This window comes from Tenebrio molitor, chromosome 9, assembly GCF_963966145.1.
Source record: "Tenebrio molitor chromosome 9, icTenMoli1.1, whole genome shotgun sequence".
NCBI lineage: Eukaryota > Metazoa > Arthropoda > Insecta > Coleoptera > Tenebrionidae > Tenebrio > Tenebrio molitor.
In genome coordinates, this window is record NC_091054.1 from 14699243 (window position 1) to 14721438 (window position 22196).

At 36.9% G+C, this 22196-nt stretch overlaps 2 pseudogenes; one reads left to right on the plus strand and one right to left on the minus strand.

Annotated features, from left to right (window-relative positions):
• The first annotated feature begins 6401 nt into the window (after positions 1–6401).
• Positions 6402–8925, plus strand: LOC138138840 (cathepsin B-like; annotated as a pseudogene).
• A 7453-nt stretch (positions 8926–16378) lies between these two features.
• On the minus strand, positions 16379–17626 carry LOC138138611 (alanine--glyoxylate aminotransferase-like; annotated as a pseudogene).
• Between the last annotated feature and the right edge of the window lie 4570 nt (positions 17627–22196).

Sequence of the window (22196 nt, forward strand, 5' to 3'; positions counted from 1 at the left end):
GGGAGCTATCGCGTTCTCACTCTGGCATTGGCAGTCTCGAGTCTCCTGTGCTTTGCATGTGAATGACTGAATGAGATGGAGGTGAGTCCGATTGTAGATTATTACGGTAGATAGATAGAATGTGATGATTAGATTAATTTTTTTTTTGTTTAAATATACAGATGAATAAAAATGTAAACAAATACTTAATCAAGCTTGTACGTCTTATATATTTTTTTATCCGTTTTAGTTATAAATTAGGTAACAAGTGTTCAATTGAAATGTTCATCAAGTTGGATTTGACTTTATTTTTTAAAAGACAACAAGATAGCAACAAAGATCAAAGCCAATTTGATGAACTTTTCAATTGAACACGCGTTATCAATAAATAATAAATATATTTATATTTGTTATCCTTACGATAAATAAATTGTTATATAATTTTTTAATGTTTTCTTTCATTTGGGGGAGAAAAGTGAAAGAGGGAGAGAGTGATTCTCCCATTATAATTTTATATGAAAAAGAAAAAAGGGTAAGAAGCTTCGCTTCTGTCGTGCATCCAGTCACCGACACACCCATTTTTTTTAAATACAGGGTGTCCCAGAACTGGCTCCCCAGAGAAAAAAGGGAGCCTTAGGGCGAATATATTAACGTGTATTTTGAAGAAAAAAAGTCCTATCTCAAATGATAACCGAGAAAAGACATTCTGAAGTTGACCAATTAGAGTTGAGCATCATTAAGGTGGAATAATCGCAATTTTGCGTTGCCTAGGTTTCCTTTTTATCCGTAAACCTCTATAATTCTGTCGATTAGATTTGGTCCACTACATTTATTAGAATGATTGTTTACGTCAGTTTGACATTTGTTACACAATTTCGCTGCGATATTTAATTCAAGTGTATCATTTAACATGTATTCTTCCTCTGAGTACGTAGATATGATTCTTACTTTTGCGCGATGTGGGAACAATGCACGTGAAGCAGTAAGGTTGTACCGTGAACAATTTCCACAAAGACAAAGTCATCCGGATCATAAAACAATCCTGAAATTAATCGCTCGGGGTCGAGAAACGGGTCAGATGCAGCCAGTTCGAAGAAGAAGTTGGGGGTACTCCAAGAAATGTAAGGACTGTCGAACACGAGGAAGCCGTATTGAATGTCTTTGAGGAAGACGGCACCCGGAGTATTCGAACAGTTTCTCGTGAAATGGGTTTATCCAAGAGTTCGGTGCAGAGAGTTCCAGCTGATAATAGGAGGCACCCGTACCACTATACAGGAGTACAACATCTTCTGTCAGAGGATTATCCAATTAGGCGAGAGTTTTATCTGTGGTTAATAAACCAAAACGATGCTCCACACTTCTTGTCACGGATACTGTTTTCTGATGAGTCGCTATTTTGCCGGTAAGGTTGTTCCAATTATCACAACCTTCATATCTGGGCAGAGGAAAATCCAAGAGAATTATCTCCCAGAGGTTTTCAACATAGGTTTTCTGTGGACTGGGCTATTGGGTGATCGTTTGGCAAGTACAAGCGTGGTGGATCCTTCCATTTGTTAAAATTCCGAATCCCCGGCTCTAGATTGGACCGTTTCAAATCTCCGCAAGATTAACGGGGGCAAGATATGCTCAGTTCATTAGCACGGAGCTACCTGATTTACTTGAAATTGTACCTCTTGCTTATCGCATAAATGACTGGTTCCAACATTTTAGTAGAAACGTTCGGGAAATTTTGGATAACCAATATCCACAGCGCTGGATCGGTCGAGGAGGACCGCATCATTGGCCTGTCAGGTCTCCAGATCTGAATCATTTATCGGCGGCCCATAAATTCAGAGGCTGATCTGAGAGTTCGAATTCAGGAGGCTTTGTTTCAGTTACTGAAGAAATGATAACTAACGCTACTACAAGAAGTTTGTTACGTAGAGCACAATTGTGCATACAAATGAATGGTGGTCATTTCGAACATTTGCTTTAACATTGTTACCTATTTAAATAAATGGTTCTTTTTAGAATCGCCATTTTTATTGTTTTATTTCAAATTGTGCAATTGTCAAGTCTTGATGTTGATGACAGATAAACGTCAACGAATTTTTATATCGGAAAACGTCAAAATTCCAGTTGCCCAAACATTTTATTGATTTGTGCGATATCAGAGATTTTTTGTTGTTGTTTATCAACCGATCGGATTTTTTAGTAACACCTGAGGACGAGCTTCCGGGATTGGTGAAATTAAAAACTTTATAACTCGGTAATTTGAGCTAGCAGAAAATTTATTTTAGTCAATTTGGAGTCTCTTTTGTTGTCGGCACATGCCTGTTTTCTCTGGGGAGCCAGTTCTGGGACGCCCTGTATAATTTTTAATGAAAAATTAAATCACCTCTTAATAACAAACAAACCCATTCATTTGTGGCGCCACTGGTTTTGCCACGCCACTGGAATATTTTGTCCGCGCAGATTTCCCCCACCAAGTAACATTTCTCAGACCGGCTCAACTCTACGACTGTAGCTGAGATTGTCTAATTTAACGTATGCTGACGAGACGGATCTATTAATTGTCAAACATTTGGAGGATAAGGTCGTTGGTTGGGCAAAAACCAAGTCTTACAAGATTGATTTATAGATTTAACTTCACATTTTTTAATTTTTCTTCTTGTTAAAAACAGAATAGTACACGGCTTGTCACAAAAGTGCTTACAATTGTTTTTTTTCATTTGTTGCTATTTTGTTGTTGTTTGTTGCTTTTCATTTTTGTACTTCAATTGAAATTGCTTAACCTCAAGATAGCTCAAGCTAGACTTTGCCTCAGTTATTAATTATTATCTAAGTAATTTTTATTAGGTATACCGGGTGATCAAGAAGGACTGTTTAAGTTGGCAATACAATTAAGACATATTTTTTATTCGGCTATTTACAATATTGCAACCGGATATGTTTTGTGGGGGGTTTATTTGACAGATATCTGATGTAGCATTAATAATGACAAAATGGTAGGTTATGAGAGTAAAAATTAACGGCAAAAAGAAATCAAAGTTAGAATCCAGAATAATATTCTAAAAATTAAATAAAGGAAATTCTCGAAGTGCTCTCCATTTTGCTATAAACATAAATTAACTCTTCTTTTGAACGATTCACCAGCATGTTTAATTTAATTTGAAATGTCAAATTTGACTTGTCACTGATGCGGCTGTCAGTGTGAAGCCGTAAACAACCGGAAGTTACTCCAGTTGTACCATTTAAAAATAAAATTCAGCATTACCAACTTAAACAGTCCTTCTTGATCACCCCGTATTATAACAAGATATTTTTTTCTTTCTTTCTCTAATACAGGGTCTATCAGAACTGGCGGACCAAAATAATACGGTGAAATCATCATCTTCTGGGAATAATAGGAAAAATATTTTAAAAAATCCATCCTCATTGGATTTTAAAATAAGAACGTTGTTAATTGACCAATCGCGTGTAGATATAAAATTACCTTAAAAAATTATATTAGTAACTATCGAAACAAATTTGATTGTTGCAAAGACATACATAATAACTGAATATTATGTTATAATAAATTATTTCTGGCAACTACAAAAGTTATTAATAGTTATTTAATAAACTAGTTTGTTAATAAAGGCGATTAATAATCGAAACTGTTTAAAGCACGAACAAGTGTAACGAGTGAGTGCCTTTAATAGTTGAGATTATTAATCGCCAATTAACAAACGAGTTGATTACAAAAATTTTTCATTGGCCGCAAACTTTTTTTTGTGACAAAATTTCAAATTAAAGCCAAATCAAAACCAATTTAATCTTTTTCGATAAAGATGAGACCTTATAAAATACCTTCATCCTTTTTTTTGTCCTCAGGGTAGGCCATTTTAAAATTTTTCAACACTTTCTCTTCACTTTTCCACAAAGAGTGTCAGAAGACGTCAACTCCATTCACATTCGATTTCACGTAAAAATCACGTTTGCTAAGAAAACCTAGTTACCTTTGAAAAATATGACATGCGAATTATAACCAAAAAGGTCGGCTTTTGAAAAAGTGAATTCGTAATTGTGCAGTTATGGAGCTATAAAATATAGAAAACCCTGCTGCACTACCTGCTGCGGTGTTGGTAAGTGCAAACAATGCATGTTCGAGGTTGTTTATACCTACATCAAAATTTCATCAAAACGTCAAAATCGCAAAAATCGTTGATTAATGAAAAATAGTGTATTAATGAGATCCATTAATACACTATATTTTAGACAAAATAATTCATTAATATTGAAATTAACAAGTCAACGGAAAATTTATTTTCAAGAATTTCTAGTTTTGTTTTTTAATGTAGAACTCCATTTATGAGGTATGACATGTACAATCGCGGCCATCCAAAAGTGAACGTAGCTTGCCAAAATTTTCGTATTTTTCGTTAGATTAAATCAGGCTGTATTCATTGGCGTTCGTGCAGCAGTCGTTACTATTTTAATAATAAAAAGTTGTAATAAATATTTTTTTTTAAATGAGGCTCATACATTATTAAAGTGAAAGTAAACTTTAGTAAAGAAACCAACACGTATTCGTATTGGCGTCTCAAGCCTGTTTTCTTGCCAAAGCCTCTTTATATTGAAGATGCGAGTCTTACTGCAATCTATCTAATTCTCTCGCCACAGCAGCCAACGACCAATTTTCTTCTAGCTTTGCACTAGCCCTAGCTGTCTGAATCAGAGTGAGATGTGGCATTTAAGAAAATAGTTTCAATAATTTTTTAACGCTAGTGTCAAACTTTGACATTTTAGGACGCCTATGATTTAAAGTAAGAATCAAACTATTAAAAAAAAAACGTTCACTTTTGGATGGCCGCGATAGTACCTTACCTTACGAAAATTGAAGCTTAAAGAACTACAAAAAGTTGCGCTTGCTTTTGTGACACAACTTCTCCCTTTCCCCAGGCATCCTGGTGGTCCTGAATTATAACCGAATCAGAGCCATCGAGTCTGATCCTCTTCTTTTTACTCTACGTATACTCTGTATTTACTGTTTTGTAAATAAACGCTGTGAAAATCTCCTACAATATAAAATACGTATACATACTTCGTCCTGCGAGAGATTGGGAGATTTTAAATTGTATTAAATGAACCCAACATTACAAAACGCACTAGAATACATTAATTAGATTTCAGGGCAAATTTTACGTGCGCTAGGTATGTAGTATTTAGTGATTTTTATGACAACCAATCTCTCGTTGGACGAACTTTAGTAGTTTATTTAACGAGTTTCACTCGCGTTTTAAACCTTGCCCTTGCCTCATTACAAAAAAGCCCAATTTACACACGAACGAGTTGAATACAACGTTTTTTTGTTCGACGAGCCCCTTAAAGGTTCCAAATCGTTTAAAATCTTTCAAATGTTTACTTCTTCAGAATATTTTGATATGCTTGTCTTATATGGACAGTGTGATGAGAGTGCCACAGTTACTGCTCAGGAGTACGCAGTTCGTTTTCCCAATAGGGAACATCCTAGCAGAAATACTATAACCCGAAAAATACTATAACCTAAAAACGTCCGTCATCGCACAAACAATAGTTACAAATAAACCAGGAACACTAATTTATAGGTAACTTAACATCAACAGGATTGGTCAATTTAAATTGCTTCTTTCCTAATCACTATTTAAGATAAATTGTTTTGAACACATTTTTTCTATTATTCCCAGAAGATAATGAATTCACCGTATTAATTTGGTCTGCCAGTTCTGAGAGACCCTGTATTTACTCTTCACATACCTACTCGATTCACACTTACTTGTTTAATGTTTAATTTGATTCATATTCAAGGGGAAATATAAGCAAAGTTCAGTGAGACTGGGGTATACCTACTTAACTTCTTTGTCAAAGAATAAGAATTATTTTTATTTTTACCCTGATTTTCATTTGATTAATTTAGTTTTACTGCCCCATTATTACCAACAATTCGATAAAAGTTACATCAATATCAGCCATGTTTGCTGACAATAGTATTAATGCTGTCATCTGTCATCCACTCAGTCTACCATGTCTGTTGTCGCCCACAAATCCATTCCAGTCATTCCACTAATATTTTCGCCCGCAACGTTTTCAAGGCAATGAAACGCTTGTGGTCGAATTTGCGGTCGTGATCTGCATCACGTACGCCATATCTTTCACCTTATGTTAAAAAATCGACATGGACACAATGGCGCCCGTGTGACGTGGCATTAACTAACACATTTCTTTTATTGTCGGTTTTTCCAAACTCAAACGCACAACATTTGACTTGACCCGTCAGATGAAACCATGATTATTAGAAATGTAAATATCGTCTCACGGTCTCCATCATCTTGTTGTGCAAATTCTTCAGCATATTTTACCTACGTGTCATTTTTCAGATGCACCAACTACTTTTACATATTTATTAACCCATTACACACTGTGTACGACCTGCCGTGTTTAATTTAGGAAGTGTGAAGGTTAAAAATGTTATATTCTCGCTGTACACCCCTCCTACATCATCAAAACATTTTCCAAAAACCATTTTACTTTGGTACAGTAAACAAATGAACGCACGCTTGTTTGCATTTTTCTAATTGCGCAACCTGTTAGCAAGACGACTTTGCACAGGGGAATTCCAATCTAGGTGTGTTGTAGCTAAACTGGGACTCTCCACCACTCGATCTATATCTTTACAAAATTCAGAACTAGTTCCTTCGTCTCATCACACAATGCGTTACGCATTTTGTTTGTATGCTCTCGCCATCTTTCCACTTTGCGAGGTCAAAAAACGCCAATACTTGACCAAGACCTTCATCGACTTCATCAACAAGAACCAGTCATCCTGGAGGGCGGAAAATTTTTTCTCGAAAATGTGACGAGCGGGAATTTCGTTCATCTCCACCCCCAACTCGTCCTCAAGGTGGTAGACGAGGTGAGAGTCAAGGACTGCAACTTAGAAGATCTTCACATTCCGGACAGTTTTGACGCCAGAAAAGAATGGCCTCACTGTGCCGATGTCATAGGAAACATCAAGGATCAAGGCTCGTGCAACTCTTGTTGGGTGAGTTCTCACGAAATTCGGCGAGTTGTAATTGTGTCGATTTAGGCGTTCTCTTCTACGGGAGTCATGACTGACAGGTTGTGCATTCAGAGCGAGGGTGAAGTGAAGTTTCAGTTTTCGCCCCAAGACATTCTAAGTTGTTGTGAAAATTGTTCGACTGGTTGTGTAGGAGGGGGTTTCTGGAGCAGGGGCTGGCGCTACTGGACGGAATCCGGGATTGTTTCCGGAGGTGACTACGATTCATATCAGGTGAGTAATGAGGGTACAAAACACAGTTGCTAGTCTTCTTCTTCCTTCTTTTACGTAGGCAAGTTTAGTGTTCCTTCTTCGATTCTTAACCTCTTATTTAGATGTCGTCACACCACCTCTTTCTAAGTCTTCCTGTTGATCTTCTTCCGTAAAATGAAAAAGGATCTTTGTCAAATACGTATACAGCACCTGAATCGAGAACCGTTTTTTAACAACCTAAGTGTTGTCAAGGTTGTAAAATTATCTCGATAACTTGTTGCCTACAACGTCTGCACTTGCTTCCAGGGTTGCGTGTTTTACCAAGAATCTGAATATTACCTCGAAACCAAGTCCCCTTGCATAAAATCTTGTAACAACCCGCATTACAATATTTCCTACGCTGAAGACAAACATTTTGGCTCAGATTACTACCAAGTGAACCCAGCAGAAGAATGCATTCAAGCTGAAATTATGAGTAACGGTCCGGTGGAAGCCGTGTTTGACCTGCACGAAGACTTCTCCTACTACAAAGATGGTAGCGTCATGAACATGTTTTAACAGTTAAAAAATTTGGCAATTTCAGGTGTTTACACTTATACCATCGGAGGATTAGTCAGTCTACACTCTGTTAAAATCGTAGGTTGGGGAGTGGAAAACGGAAATCCTTATTGGCTCGCGGTCAACAGTTGGGGTTGCATGTGGGGGAAACTTAAAGGATTTTTTAAAATCAGAAGAGGGGTGAACGAGTGCGGTATCGAACAACATGTGCTTGCTGGAATCGCCAGGTTGGAGGCAAAGACCGAGGCGCCTCAGAGTTCTGCTGAGGCAAAGACCGAGGAGCCTCAGAGTTCTGCGACTAGTTCGAGTTCTCCTTGGTTGCTGGTTGCTCTTGTGAGTGCGGGGATAGTCATAGCGGTAATGGCGATTGCTCTGTTTGTAAAGAAGAAAAATATGGAGTCTGTGATTAATTACTTTAGGATGAAGTCGTAGACTAATGAAATGAGAGATTACTGACATAGCAAATAATTATAAATGATTGAAGTAAATATAGTGAGTTGGCATTCCTCAGCAATTGGTATACTTCCTCTTTGACAACATGACATCTCTTGATTCATTTTTTTTTTTATTAGGGCTTTGAAAGTTAAATGTCATTGTAAATAATAGACATTGTAAATAAGTTTTTACAGAGTAATGGTGGTTCAACGCTTAACTTTCCGTTGAAAATAAATGAATGAAATCAATAAAAACTCGCAATCAAGATATTCCCGATGTCCGGAAGTGAGGTCATCACTATTTGCCTGCAAAATCGCGCTTGTGTTAGTGTTAAAATTGTGAAGCATCATCTTCGATCTTGTCTACATTTGCTGCTGTTTGTCAGATTTGTTCAACACTTTAACTTTCCGTTGAAAATAAACGACTGAAATCAATAAAAAATCATCGCGATCAAGATATTCCCGATGTCCGAATGGCCGCAGAGCAAGTGAGGTCATCGTTATTCCCTGCAAAATCGCGCTTGTGTTGGTGTTAAAATTCTGATGCATTATCTTCGATATCGTCTACATCTGCTAGTGGCATACGGATTTCGATTAATTCGAGGTGTGTCCCATAACATTAACCATTATTTATTGTACCAATTGTAAAAAAAATGAAAAATAAAGTTTAGATCTACGTTGCTATAGTTATTTAGTCATTCATAACTGCCGCTCCCGCTCATAACGGACACCCTTAACGGACTCCGACCGTTATGAGGTTGTTTACATGGTGACAAACAGTCCGGAAAGCCACCTTTAACAACTAGATATTACAAAAATATTTATAAGAATGGCAGAAATTTCAATATTGTTGAAAAAGGAAACTATTTTTGCGTATGGAGGGTGTCCTAAGGACTTTAATGACACAGTGTGTTTTCTCGTGGAACACTATCCAAATGTAGGCTTTACAAAATGTAAGGTTAAGAGAGTCGTCAATTTTTTTGAAGACACAGGATCCAGTATAATAAATTACGTCTAAATGTTGTCTTTAACTTTGTAAATGTGTGTAAGGTTAGCAAAATAAATGTCAAATATTTCACCTGCGTTTGTGCGAAAAGGGGTGACCAAAATTCGGCAAAATTGCGCGTTTGTTTCATAAGCGTCTACGTTTTTGCATCTGCAGACACGTTTAACACAGTTTTTTGCTTTTTTCTTGCAAACCAGACATCTTTCGAAGACGATCCCTACAGGATTTTTCATTGACGATCAATTTTTTTGATGTAAATCTTAAGTGATTTAACATTTTAAAAAGGCATTACGTTTTTAAGACTTGGGTAATTGCATTAATGGGATTTTATTCTTCACTGTATAAAATATCTGCATTTTAAATTTCACAAACATTCTTTGGAAAATAACCGAGTTATTAGGCTCGAAAGTCTTAGCTGAGGCACCCTGTATATAGGTTTATAAATATAGTATTGCCGTTATAACTTTTTATCTGCTCCGCTCACATAAATTGATCAATGAGAATCAAAGATTCAATCTGTATAATTTTTCGTCACATTTGCCACGTAAAAACCTGAAGGTTAGAATTTTCCTGTTAAGTCCACAATTTTATTTTAGGTTTTAAAAAAATAAAATGTCATTAAGACAATTCGAATGTCAGAATTTTTTTTTTCGTGTAAATCAAATCGTCTTAATAACCTATTTGATTGGTAAAAAAAAAAAGACATTTGTAAGACAGCATAATACCGAGTGACTATAAATGATTGAAGGAAAATAGTGGATTGGCAACACTGATGCAGTTGGTAGTGCAAGTCTTCTCGTGCATCATCTGTCAATCATTCCTATTTAGGTTAGGTTAAGTCACGAAGTACATTGTCGATTTAGATTTTTTTGACGTTTGTTTCAATTTTAAAAATTGCGTGTGTCATGCCAACGATGTTGCCAACTAAAGATTTTAAATGTGTTACCAACATAACAAAATAATTTTCAATCATTTATAGTCACTCGGTACGAGTGTGTACACATTTAATTGCCTGCTTTTGTTCATGTCTATATCACGTCATCTTCATGAGTTTCAATAAATACATAATTGGATTAAACGAAACTGGACCTAGATTTATATTTATCACCCTTTACTGCATTCCCGATGGCGTGAGAATCTAAGACTATAAATGAACAAATCTGTGTGTTTCTAACCATGAGATCCATTCCACAATTATTGCGTACTTTCAGTATATTAAGGGCGGACTGTAGCATAACGAAGAACAATAAGTTTTATTTTAGTACAGTGTGGAAACTTTAACTGGAATAATAGTTATTTATGACATAAGTGGGTTATTTTAGATAATACCTCGGGTGGGTAATACTTAATAACCTGCGTATGCACAACGTTTTATCCAATATTCGTAAATTTTTAGATAATAACATTTTCTATTATACCGGGTGTCCACTCTCAAAGTCGAACATAAGCAATTAACACTGTGCATTCAGTTTATAGATATTATGCCATTATTTCGATACATCAATAATATTACAGAATTAAATTATGATATTGACATTCATATTAAGCATAACAGACCAGATATTATAATTTTAAATAAACAACAAAAGCAAGCATATCTTTTAGATATAGCTGTTCCAAATTCACATAATATAACACAGACATATAACACATAAATTAATAAATATTTAGAGCTGTCCGTTGCTATGAGAAATCTTTGGTGTTTAGAAAAAAAATCGATTTTACCACTTGTAATTTCAGCAAAAATTCTGGATTTGGTAGTTGAAATTCAAAAAGGTATATTATTATACTCATGTCACATCGTGAGGAAGTTCCTTAACATTGACACAGAACATAATACACAACAAAGTCAAAATGCGGAGGCAAGACGCCGGTAATTATGTTGATAAGCACTGCACTATTACTTGATAGTAATATCCGTAATAGTGTATGTACTCCGGCAAAATTGCCGTGCCGCCGGGTGGAGGTGGGATACGGATATTTAACACTTTTTTTAATGCTTTGGTTTCAGCGGATAAAGGTTACACACCTTTAAATTTAAGTGATAATATAATTTCAGATATTGTTGAGCCAAATATACCTGACACTATAGCAAATATAAAACAAAAGTCTTTACATGGGAGATATTTTAAAGAGCTAGAACAGTCAGAAATTAATATTCAAGCTTCTCATGCATGGCTTAAAAAATTAAATATTCATCCTGAGACTGAGGGTTTTATATTTGCAATACAAGATCGTGTTATAAATACAAGAAATTATAAAAAAAGGGAGGGCACACTTGGATCAATTCGGATTGTACCCAATACTTTTTTATTGCTGTCTATATCCATGTCAGTGCCAGTGAACACGGTGTTTTTAGATTGATCTATGTGTAATTTTAATATATCGTCAACTTCGACAATTAAATTTATCAATCCTCGAAAAATGCCTGGGTTGTTGCTCTCCACCCCTTCATCATGTCCATGTAATGCTAACTCAAATGCCCCTCAAAATTTTATCGCGTCAATAAGTTTTCTTAAAATGTATCGATTTTGTTTAACTTTTTCATTATGTTTTTGAATTTCAAGGCGATATACCCCACTCAGCTGTTTACGGAGGTCCGTGTTGCCCAAAATTCCAAACTCGACTGAATAAAATAAATGTTTTTGGCTTATTGCATGCTTTTTAACTTTCTGGCCCAAAGGTTTTAAATCTGTAACACCGGTCTGAACCCAGGCAGGATCGCAATCAGCGGATCCCATTACCAAACACACGAAACAATAAAATGAGTTACTTTTACTTACATCGCAAATACATAACCAACTAGCATTATTGTACATACCTCTGTTAAAATTTCTTACCACAATTTTACCCTTGATCAAATTTTGTTTACAAATTTTCAAGTTTGGACGAGGTGGACCCAAGTGTTTAATTTCTTTCCGCTCTTCGAATCCAAGTCCAACGGCGGTTTTTAAATTTTTAATTGATTGAACGGAATTCATGATAATATTCGTAAATAGCACGACTGAAGCCTAATGTTACTTACTATTAATGCAGAATGCTAGTAAAAACTACACTTGAAAGCAGAAAATAAAAGCACTAAACACACGTTTGATTAAGAATTAGACGACAAGTGTTGCGAACTTGCAAATCAGTTGAAATCTCGTTAATCTCGTTAAAATTTGAAATTCATAACTTCGGGCAAATCCTAATTAAAAAAATGTCAAACAAGAATTTAAGGTTATGATAAAAGAAAATTTATATTTGGTGAAACATCAACAACAAACAAGAAATCAATCTTCAACTGGTATAAAACATGGTTAAACTAGGTAAGTCACCCTCGGAATCCGAATCACACTACATATTTTCTTTGTTTTGTTGAAAATGATAGAAAATAATTTGAATTTGTCAATTTGCCGCGTCAAGGTAAATTGCCAAATTATGAAACTCAAAATTACTAAACTGAAACAGCACGTGATGCCAACATACGTACATATTGACAGCACGGATGTCATTGAAAACGACTATACATTTTCGTTTTCCAATTTTTTTTAAAATCAATTGTCAAAGTGTTGTCATGTTGGTATAAGCCACTGGTTATTTGATATAGTTTGTTTTTTAATCAAAGAACCACGACCTGTTGATTTAGGTTTGCAAATATAAAATTTTACTAAATTTAGGAAATTTAATGATATCTGTTGGCTATACCAGCCAACGCCTGTCATTTTTAATGTCCTTGAAAGTACGCAAACTCGCATCTAAAATTTGAACGTGTTATTAAAAATGCCTCGGAAAGTAAGACATTTATTAAACTTTCAAGTTAGTTGTTATTAGTTATTGTTAACTTTATTAACATGCTGCGCTTCTAATATCTCTAATAACCTCAATTTCTATATGATGAGATTTTTCACCCTAGGTCAAAAGTGTACAATGTTGTCAGCTCTATTTTAGGTGTAAATTGCGGTGTTGTGGTTCTTTGATTAAAAAACAGACTGTAGTTATTAGATTGGCAACGTAAAATGTCAACTGTATGTCAATCATTTTAATGTGAAGGCGCTTGCGCTATTGAAGCCGCAATTACATTTAAATAAAAATACAAAGTTAACGGCCGGTTTCATAATCCGACCCTAAAGACTCCTTTAATAAAATGCTCCTTTAAGGTAAATGCGACTTTAAATCTAAAATAAAGGAGACTGCATTTCATAAACACGGACTATCGAAACATTAGTTAAAATTTGCATTAGTTCGAAAACGAATCATTCACCGTGTGTACGTAGTCATTTTCCTAGGGAATTCTAGGGAATTTTACAGTAAACATTTGAAAGTTTTGGTAACTCGCAACTGTTTCCCTCGGACTTTGAATTGTATTTCGAGTAGGTATTTTAATTTTTGTTTACATTCTGCATTTTACATTTTGCTAGTGGAGCAGCGCCAAATTAAAACATCCGATTAATAAAAGATTGCGACCAAAAATGCCAAATCCAACCTTTCAAGTGAAGGAGGAATTTTATAAATCTAAAACAAAACTTGTATAAAATAAGATCCTACACTTAAAGAGAAGAGAGGAAAGAGAAGAACATGAAAGGAAAAAACTGTTACCTATTAGACTTAGATTGAATTAGCAAGAAAACAATTGAGCAATAAAAACTAATGAATTCATGGAATATCTTTATTTTCGGAATACCTATAAGTTTCCGAAATGTTGATTAAATTATTCGGTAAGTACCTACTAATTCACAAAAAAAACCCAGCAATTTGTGGTAATGCACTAGCCTAGCGAAATGTCACTTGTCATGTAATTGAGGTTATGTTCCCCATTTAAATCCACCTTTAACGAGATAAAAGGCCGACAACGAGCTTTTAAAGTTAAAGGGGGTTTTAAGGATTTAAAGACGCCTTTAATGAATATGAAACACAATTTTTAGTTAAAGGTGGTTTTAAATTTAAAACCGCTTTTAAAATACATTATGAAACCGGCCGTAAATGCGTTTCCGAAAACAAGGATCTAACACAACGAGAAAAATTGGCTATGAGTGCACAAAAAACCCCAGTTTACACAAGAACGAGTTGAATACGTTTTTTTGTTCGACGAGCCCCTTAAAGGCTCCAAATCGCTTAAAATTGTCACGGTTCGAAAATTTCATCCCGTTCGTTTTTCGTTTTTTTTGCGGATTTGGCCGGAGTGGAAGGCCCATGGGTTCCACTAATGCTTGGGGATGCACCATCGTTACTCGAACACCTCGAAAGTAACCTTAAAAGTAACGAATTCAGTAAACTCTCGCTCACAGTTAGGCCGAGAGTAATCGCATGTTACCGCGACCGTTTTGTTTGTGTCTTTTTCCTTCCCGATCCCTCATCCTCCCGTTCGCTTGTCATTGTCGTTAATCCTTTCTACCTTGTCTTCTCTTTTGGTTTTCCTTGTCGGATTTTCTTCGTTTTCTTTTCGTTTGGCCCCAGCTGAAGAAGCAGCTGGAATCGTGCCCTTATCCTCACAATTTCAGCGGGACGGTAGCTATATACCGTCGGGTTTGTCAGGTCGCGAACCTTGGCCCTACGCCAGAAAAATTTCGCTCTTTCCTCTTTTCTTCTTTCTTCACGGCCTAGAGTTTATCGGAGTTGAGTAGGTCCTCTGAATGTACCGTTAACTTACCTTTCCCCTTTTTTAAGACACCAACTCCATAAATTCCCTTCACCTTCTCGTCCCTGGACATTTTTTTTTCTCCTTCTTTCACGGACCTTTCTTCATCTCCCGAAACACCTGGAGACGGTCTCGATCGACGGTTTTCATCGATGATCGACGGCGTAGGCCTTTTGGTCCCTTTGTTTTGATTTTTCTAACCTATCTCGGTCCCGCTGTCGCGCGTCAAAAATATGACCACGCATGCACCTGTCGGTTCTCGATGTTCCTTCTGTCGACAGCTGTTAAGGTCTGTTTTCCTTCACCGAGACTGGTTAGACTTTTTTGGGCAAGGCGATAAGTTCGCGTTTCGATGCCACTCTTCCTCTTTCGAAAAAGTACCGTGACTGGGTGAACTTCGTGGCAGCGTTTTCGTGTGGATCGCACCGATTTTCGGGATTTTCACGAAGTCCCCTGTGCCCGTCAGAAGAGTTGCGTGGTTCTCCGTTTCGTGCTGGATAGCGTACCTTTTGGAACCCCAACTCTGTCGGAATTTCCGGATCTTGGGAGTCACGGACTTTTTTTGGCTTTTCGTCGCCCCAAAAAAAGACCTCACGCCGACTGAGGTTCTTTTATTACAAGGACCTTTTGTTGGACCCGTTCCCGCGGATCCGTCGAGTTCCCTGTTTTTCTGGCCTTCTTTTTTTCATCTCCACCGGAGTCAGCAGCGGCCTCAACGGCAGCAGGACCGCCGAGCGGCGAACCCCGCAGGACGCCGAAGGACGACGCAGGAGGCTCAGGTCAGATCGTTCCCGAATATCATATCGCGCCTACAGGAACAGAGCCTCCATTTTGCTCGTGTCGGGTATCTCCGTCTCTCGAGGCCGCAGCAGTTTTTCGGCAGGGAGATAACGTCCCTTCTTTCGCTTTACCGTCTCTCTCTGTCGCGTATTTTGTCTTGTGTGTGTGTGTAATTTGGAATTCAAACTTTTTCGACAATACTATTTGTAAATCCGACGCCGGTAACTGTAGAGTTGCGTTTTAATTCGATACCGTTTGTTTTGAGGTCGCACCGAGCTTGTACAAGTATCGTCGGCGGCTCGCGGGAATTTCATTTTTAGTTCAGATTTATTTTGTGCGTTACTGGTCAGGACCGTTCATTGAATTTTTGTTTGTTTGTTTGTTGCAATTATATTTGGGTTTGGCCACATCGAACAATAATTTAGTTTTTTTTTTACCAACAATCAATTGTACAAATTATTTTTTTAATTTTCACTTATTGTAAATATTGTACCAGGGAATATAATTTGATTAAATTGGTTAACTGGGACACGTGCGTTTCATTTCGGGTATCGGCCCCGGAGTATCACCGGATCCGGATACTCCCGAAGCATCAGTGCCGGAGGATCCTGGCGCCCTTTACTCTCTTGTCTTTCGGGTCTGGCTGATTCGTTCGCTTACCCCGCCCAAGACTGAGCTACCGGCAACAATTGTCAACCGCCGACCCAAAATTCAAAAAATAACGTGGCAAAATCTTTAAAATTAGCTTGACGTTTCGTTTTGACAAGTGGTGACATTTATCAAAATCCGTTCACACAGGAGAAAATTCTCAAATTCTGACAGTGTCGAACAAAAAAAGAGGTGTTCATGTTGTTTGTGGATATTATGTATTTCATCCAACTATTGCGTCACTTTAGACAATTTTTTTTTTGTTTAATCTTTTAAATGTCGTCATTTCTGTCCTTCAGTTTTTTTTTTATTTATTTAAAACAAAACTATAGATAACCTTCTATTGACTTTAAAACATACAACATATAGCCTATTTCTCGAAATGTTTCAATCCATGTTTCAAAGCTTCGATTAAATGCTGTACTACTTCGACCCTACTATTCTGACCTATGAACCCAATTCTCATAGCTTTACCCTTTATTGGTCCAAAACCTGGACTAACATCAATATTGTACCTAAAGTAAACAACTAACTTCTTATCTGTTCAAAAGAAAACATTCACATGGTCTTGACATAGTCAAGAAATGCTGTTTCATTAATCCCGTTGGGCATCTTGATACATATCACGTCATTGAATCGAATTTCCCTATTTTTCAGCAGATATTCTAATCCAAGTTCGTCAAGCTTGACCCAAAGGAGTTGGGTACTAGCTTCGTGTCTTTTCCACATGTTCACGATGCCCTCTCTTCACAAACCTGTGGAGCGTCGCCAATAGATACGAAGAAAAGGTGTAATGGTATCTGAGATGTCGCAATCATGAAAGAGTAGTGTAAGGAGAGGTTTGTTACAATTTGGGTTTGCCACAACAGCCCCAGTAGGCCGCCAGTGGCTTCAGATCGAAGTAATACGGAGGTCACTGTTTTGTGTTGAACATTTTCTCCCTGCAAAAGACAATTAGAGAAGATGAATCAACAATACTGTGCTTTGGGACTGAAAGAGAGCATAGAGATTCCAGGTGTAGCCCCCACAACTTTCTGAGAAGCAGCAGAAATAGCGTCGATCTCCCAACGATCTATGAAAATTGGATGGATACAAAATGAAGCGACAGCGTCAACTGCGAATAGAGAGTTGTGTTTGTGACACATCGCTCCTATTCCTTCGAGTTTCTGCACAGCTTCGGTACTGGAGTCACCGTGGGCTAGGAAAAAAAGTGCCGGTCGGTGTGTAATGACTGCATTCTCGAGTTCCTCCAAAGAAAAGATTTCGCCTGGGTCTTTTCTTACAGTGCGAACATTAAGACCTGAAGACGTGTTGGTAAAGTATGGTGGCAGCATTGATAGAACGCTCTGAGTGCGTCGCAACAATTCCAGAAGACTGCAAGTGGCTTCAGATCAAGGTAGTATGGAGGTCGTCGCTTATTGGCGAAAATACGTTCCCTGAAGAAGACAAAGGGAGTGAAAGTTTTAAATTAGCCAGACAGGATTACTGTGCTTTGGGGCTGAAAGAGAGCATGCAAAGTTGTGGCTCCTACAGCTTCGTGAGATGCAGCCGAAACAGCATCGATTTCCCAACGGTCCACGAAGAGTGGACACAGAACGAAGAAACACAATCTGCTGCTCGTGTTTCTGAGACAACGCTCCAATTTAATACCAGGAGAATGGCCTAGGCTGCTTATAATTAATCAATTGATTATTCATGACATGTTTTGGACACACTAGAATCTGTGAGCGCTTCGGTCATTTTATGGCTTAGTGGTATCGGGCTCAGAAATAGAGTAAATAATAATAACGTAAATAAAATTTGGTTGCAAAACAAAATGGTCGTTGTCGCTTTACAGGGTTATTCACGAGAGGGGTATTTCTGAGCTTCCTTTTGCCGTAACCCATTATACAAATTGCAACAATATCTTGATTTCAAATTTTGAAAATAACTGTAACTGAATCCACGACGGTTCTTAGTCCTGTCTCTTTGATGTTAAAGCAAAAAAATCTTTGTCAATTCGAAAAATTTGTTTTTACGTTCTGTGGCACAGAACAACTCGTTCTGTGGTTTTTACAATAACGACGAAAAGACTGACATGCTCCCCATTTATGGAGTGTGGAAAGAATTCTTACACCGCTGCGGATGTTTAGAAGCCGATGGTACACTTCGAACACCTTTTACATTAACTTAATTTGTTAATTTATTTGTTGAATTTTGATTAAATACAGGTTATCTGTCAATCTGACATTTCTCACAAATCTATCCAACTTACTTTGATTTTTAATTTAATAGTATTTTACAGTAGAAGTCCGTTAGGATAGCCTTTACTGTCGAGCCAGAAATTTTGTGAGACGAGCTCGCAGAGCGAGTCGAATAATACTGGCAAGGCTGTAAAGGCCCTAACGGACGTGTATTGTACAATAGTTTTTGTAATATCTCTACGATTCGTTCACAATTATCTTTTTGAAATACATTTTTTTCAACGCCATCGAAAAAACCGAATGATTAATAAGTGTGCGGACGACGTCGTCATGTCGACCGTTGTTTGTGAAAAAAAATTGTTTCAATGTTGTTTGTCAGATTTGTTCAATGCTTAACTTTCCGTTGAAAATAAATGAATGAAATCAATAAAAAATCACAATCAAGATATGCCCTATGTCCGGAAGTGAGATATCGTTATTGCCTGCAAAATCGCGCTTGTGTTAGTCTTAAAATTGTGAAGCATCATCTTTGATTTTGTCTACATTCGCTGCTGTTTGTCAGATTTGTTCAACACTTAACTTTCCGTTGAAAATAAACGACTGAAATCAATAAAAAACCGCGATCAAGATATTCCCGATGTCCGGATGTCCGCAGAGCAAGTGAGGTCATCGTTATTCCCTGCAAAATCGCGCTTGTGTTGGGAGTTAAAATTCTGAAGCATCATCTTCAATCTCGTCTACATCTGCTAGTGGCATACGGATTTCGATTAATTCAAGGTGTGTCCCATAACATTGAACATTAATTATTGTAACAATTGTAAAAAAGTTGAAAAATAAAGTTTAGATCTACGTTGCTGTAGTTATTTAGTCATTCATAACGGCCGCTCCCGCTCATAACGGACACCCTTAACGGACTCCGGCCGTTATGAGGTTGTTTACATGGTGACAAACAATCCGGAAAGCCACCTTTAACAACTAGGTATTACAGAGACTTGATATAACTAGACTGAGCGCAACGCATCTAAGGTGTTGTCAGCATAGTATGCAGCCCACAAAGCACCGCGTGGTAGTAACCTTGTCCGGCAGAGCCAGACACTTGGTAGCTAGGGCTATCGTAGGGCGCAGATACAGAGTAATATAAACAAAAAGTTATTTTTAGATGTTCGTTCACTGACGTAATTTAGTTCGCTTAAAAAACCGGTAGAGTTTATTGCCGGGACTACTTAAATTTCTGTAGAGAAAATGGTTAAATCGTGTGCAGCCTTTAAATGTAGCAACAGGTACTCTAAGGACAAATCTGTTTCATTTCACAGGTAAGTACCTACCTACCTACCTACTTATTTCCAAAGTCTTTTTTGATTTAAAACTAAATTGAATAAAAACATTACTTAGGTATTGTACATGATTTTAAATATTATACAGATTTCCGGCGAATAAAAATTTAAAGGCCCAATGGATCAGAGCCATTCGAAGAGAAAATTTTACTCCAACTTATCATAGTGTCATTTGCGGAAAACATTTTAAGGAAGGCGATTTTCTAAGAAAGGTGCCGACGAAAGTTTTAAAAAGTGATGCAATACCGAGCGTTTTCGATTTTCCCGTTCACTTAAAAGTTAAGTCTCCAAAACATCGCAGAACTATTATTCGACATCCTTTACCAGCAAGGTAACGGTAATACCATTTGATTTTAAATATAAGTAATTAGGTTCAACTGTAACATTTCAAAAATATGTATGCTTCTTAGAAATACGCAATCGGACGATTCCGGCGTCCCCATCCTCGATACAGAAAAAACCTCTACTTCTGGTTTTTCACGTACGCCTTTGAAAAGGTAAATTAATTTTTGTAACTGACGAAACAAAGCATAGTCATGGGAATCTTGTCTCATTTAGGAAACTGTATTTTGGAGATTTTTCTGAAGAAGACTTGCAGTGTTCCAAAAAAGCAAAAATGATGTGGGAATTAGGAAAAAGACAAGTTGATAAAAAAAATAGGCAACTAAAAATATTACGTATGAAAAACTTTCGACTTAACAAAAAAATTAAAACTTTGGAGAATTTGGTTACCCATTTAAAAAACCAAAATAGAGTTTCTGAAGAATGTGAAATTGTATTGAAAGTAAGTGTGGTGTGTAAACGTTGCACCTATTGTACGCTTCTGTCTTTGCGCTTTTGTTGTAGTATTAACTATAATAATAATCAATTGATCACCATTCGCTTATCGCTTGCTGATAATAAATAATAATTATAGTTATACTGTAGGTACGTAGTTATATGCAAGTTTTTTTCCAGGATTTTTATTTTAACATTTGCCTTTTCGAGAATCGTTTTTTATTTTACAGAAATGGGAGCATGTTGTATAATATTTTCTTTTTCTACTCGTAATATTGTTTTAATATTTCCATTAGGAAAGCCTTAGTGAAGTGCAAAAGAAACTTTTTCTTCATCAAACTCGAACACCCGATAGAAAATATGCACCTGACATTCGCAGCTTCGCATTGACGCTACATTTTTATTCAAGCAGTGCATATAATTATGTGCGCAAAACATTTAATAATTGTTTACCACACCCCTCCACTTTACGAAAATGGGTCTCTACTGTTGATGGTTCTGCCGGGTTTACCAAAGAAGCCTTTGAAATTTTAAATGCAAAGGGCGGTGAATTTAAGGCCCAAAACAAGGTGCTGGTGTGTGGATTAATATATGACGAAATGTCAATTCGCAAATATGTTGAATGGACTGGCAAACGATATTTCGGTTACGTAGATTTTGGTGGTGATATAGAAAGTGATGCTTTGCCTGAGGCGAAAGAAGCGCTAGTCTTTCTATTAGTAGCTTTAAATTGCCGATGGAAACTCCCTGTTGGTTATTTTTTACTTAATGGCCTTAAAGCATCCGAGAAGGCTAACCTGATATTAGAATGTCTTCGACGTATTGGCCAATGTGACAATATTAAAGTATCGTCTCTGACCTTTGATGGCACAGCCACAAATTTTTCCGTAGCAACACAATTAGGAGCAAGATTATTGTATACGGAATTGAAGCCATGGTTTTTACATCCCGTCACCAATGAAAGAGTACATATCATCCTTGATCCCTGTCATATGGTAAAGCTTCTGAGAAATACTCTTGCGGATTGGCATATTCTTGTAGATGAAGATGGACGAAAAATTAAATGGGAATTTTTTAAAACGTTGGTCGATTTACAACAAACTGAAGGTCTTCACGCTGCGAACAAATTAACTCAACGACATATTAATTTCAAACAAGAAATTATGAAAGTGAGATTAGCAGTGCAGATTTTTAGCAGAAGTGTAGCAGCTGCACTGGATTTCTGCAACAAAGACCTTAACTTAAAATCATTCGCAGATTCTGAGGGCACCTCAAATTTTTGCCGAAAACTTAATGATATATTTGACGCTTTAAATTCCAGAAATTTGTTATCAAAAAGTAGTTGGGGAAAGCCATTAACCCTAGAAAATATTACTTCCTTCACAACCTTTTTTGAAAGTTCCATTCAATACATATCTACACTTCATACTCCTGATGGACAAAATATTTTAATGACACGTAGAAGGACTGGTTTCATTGGTCTCATTATATGTCTGACAAGTGTTCAGAATATGGTGGACGATCTTATAAAAACAAAACTTTTGGATTACATCTTGACATACAAAGTAAGTCAAGATCACATAGAGATGTTTTTCTCAGCTATAAGATCA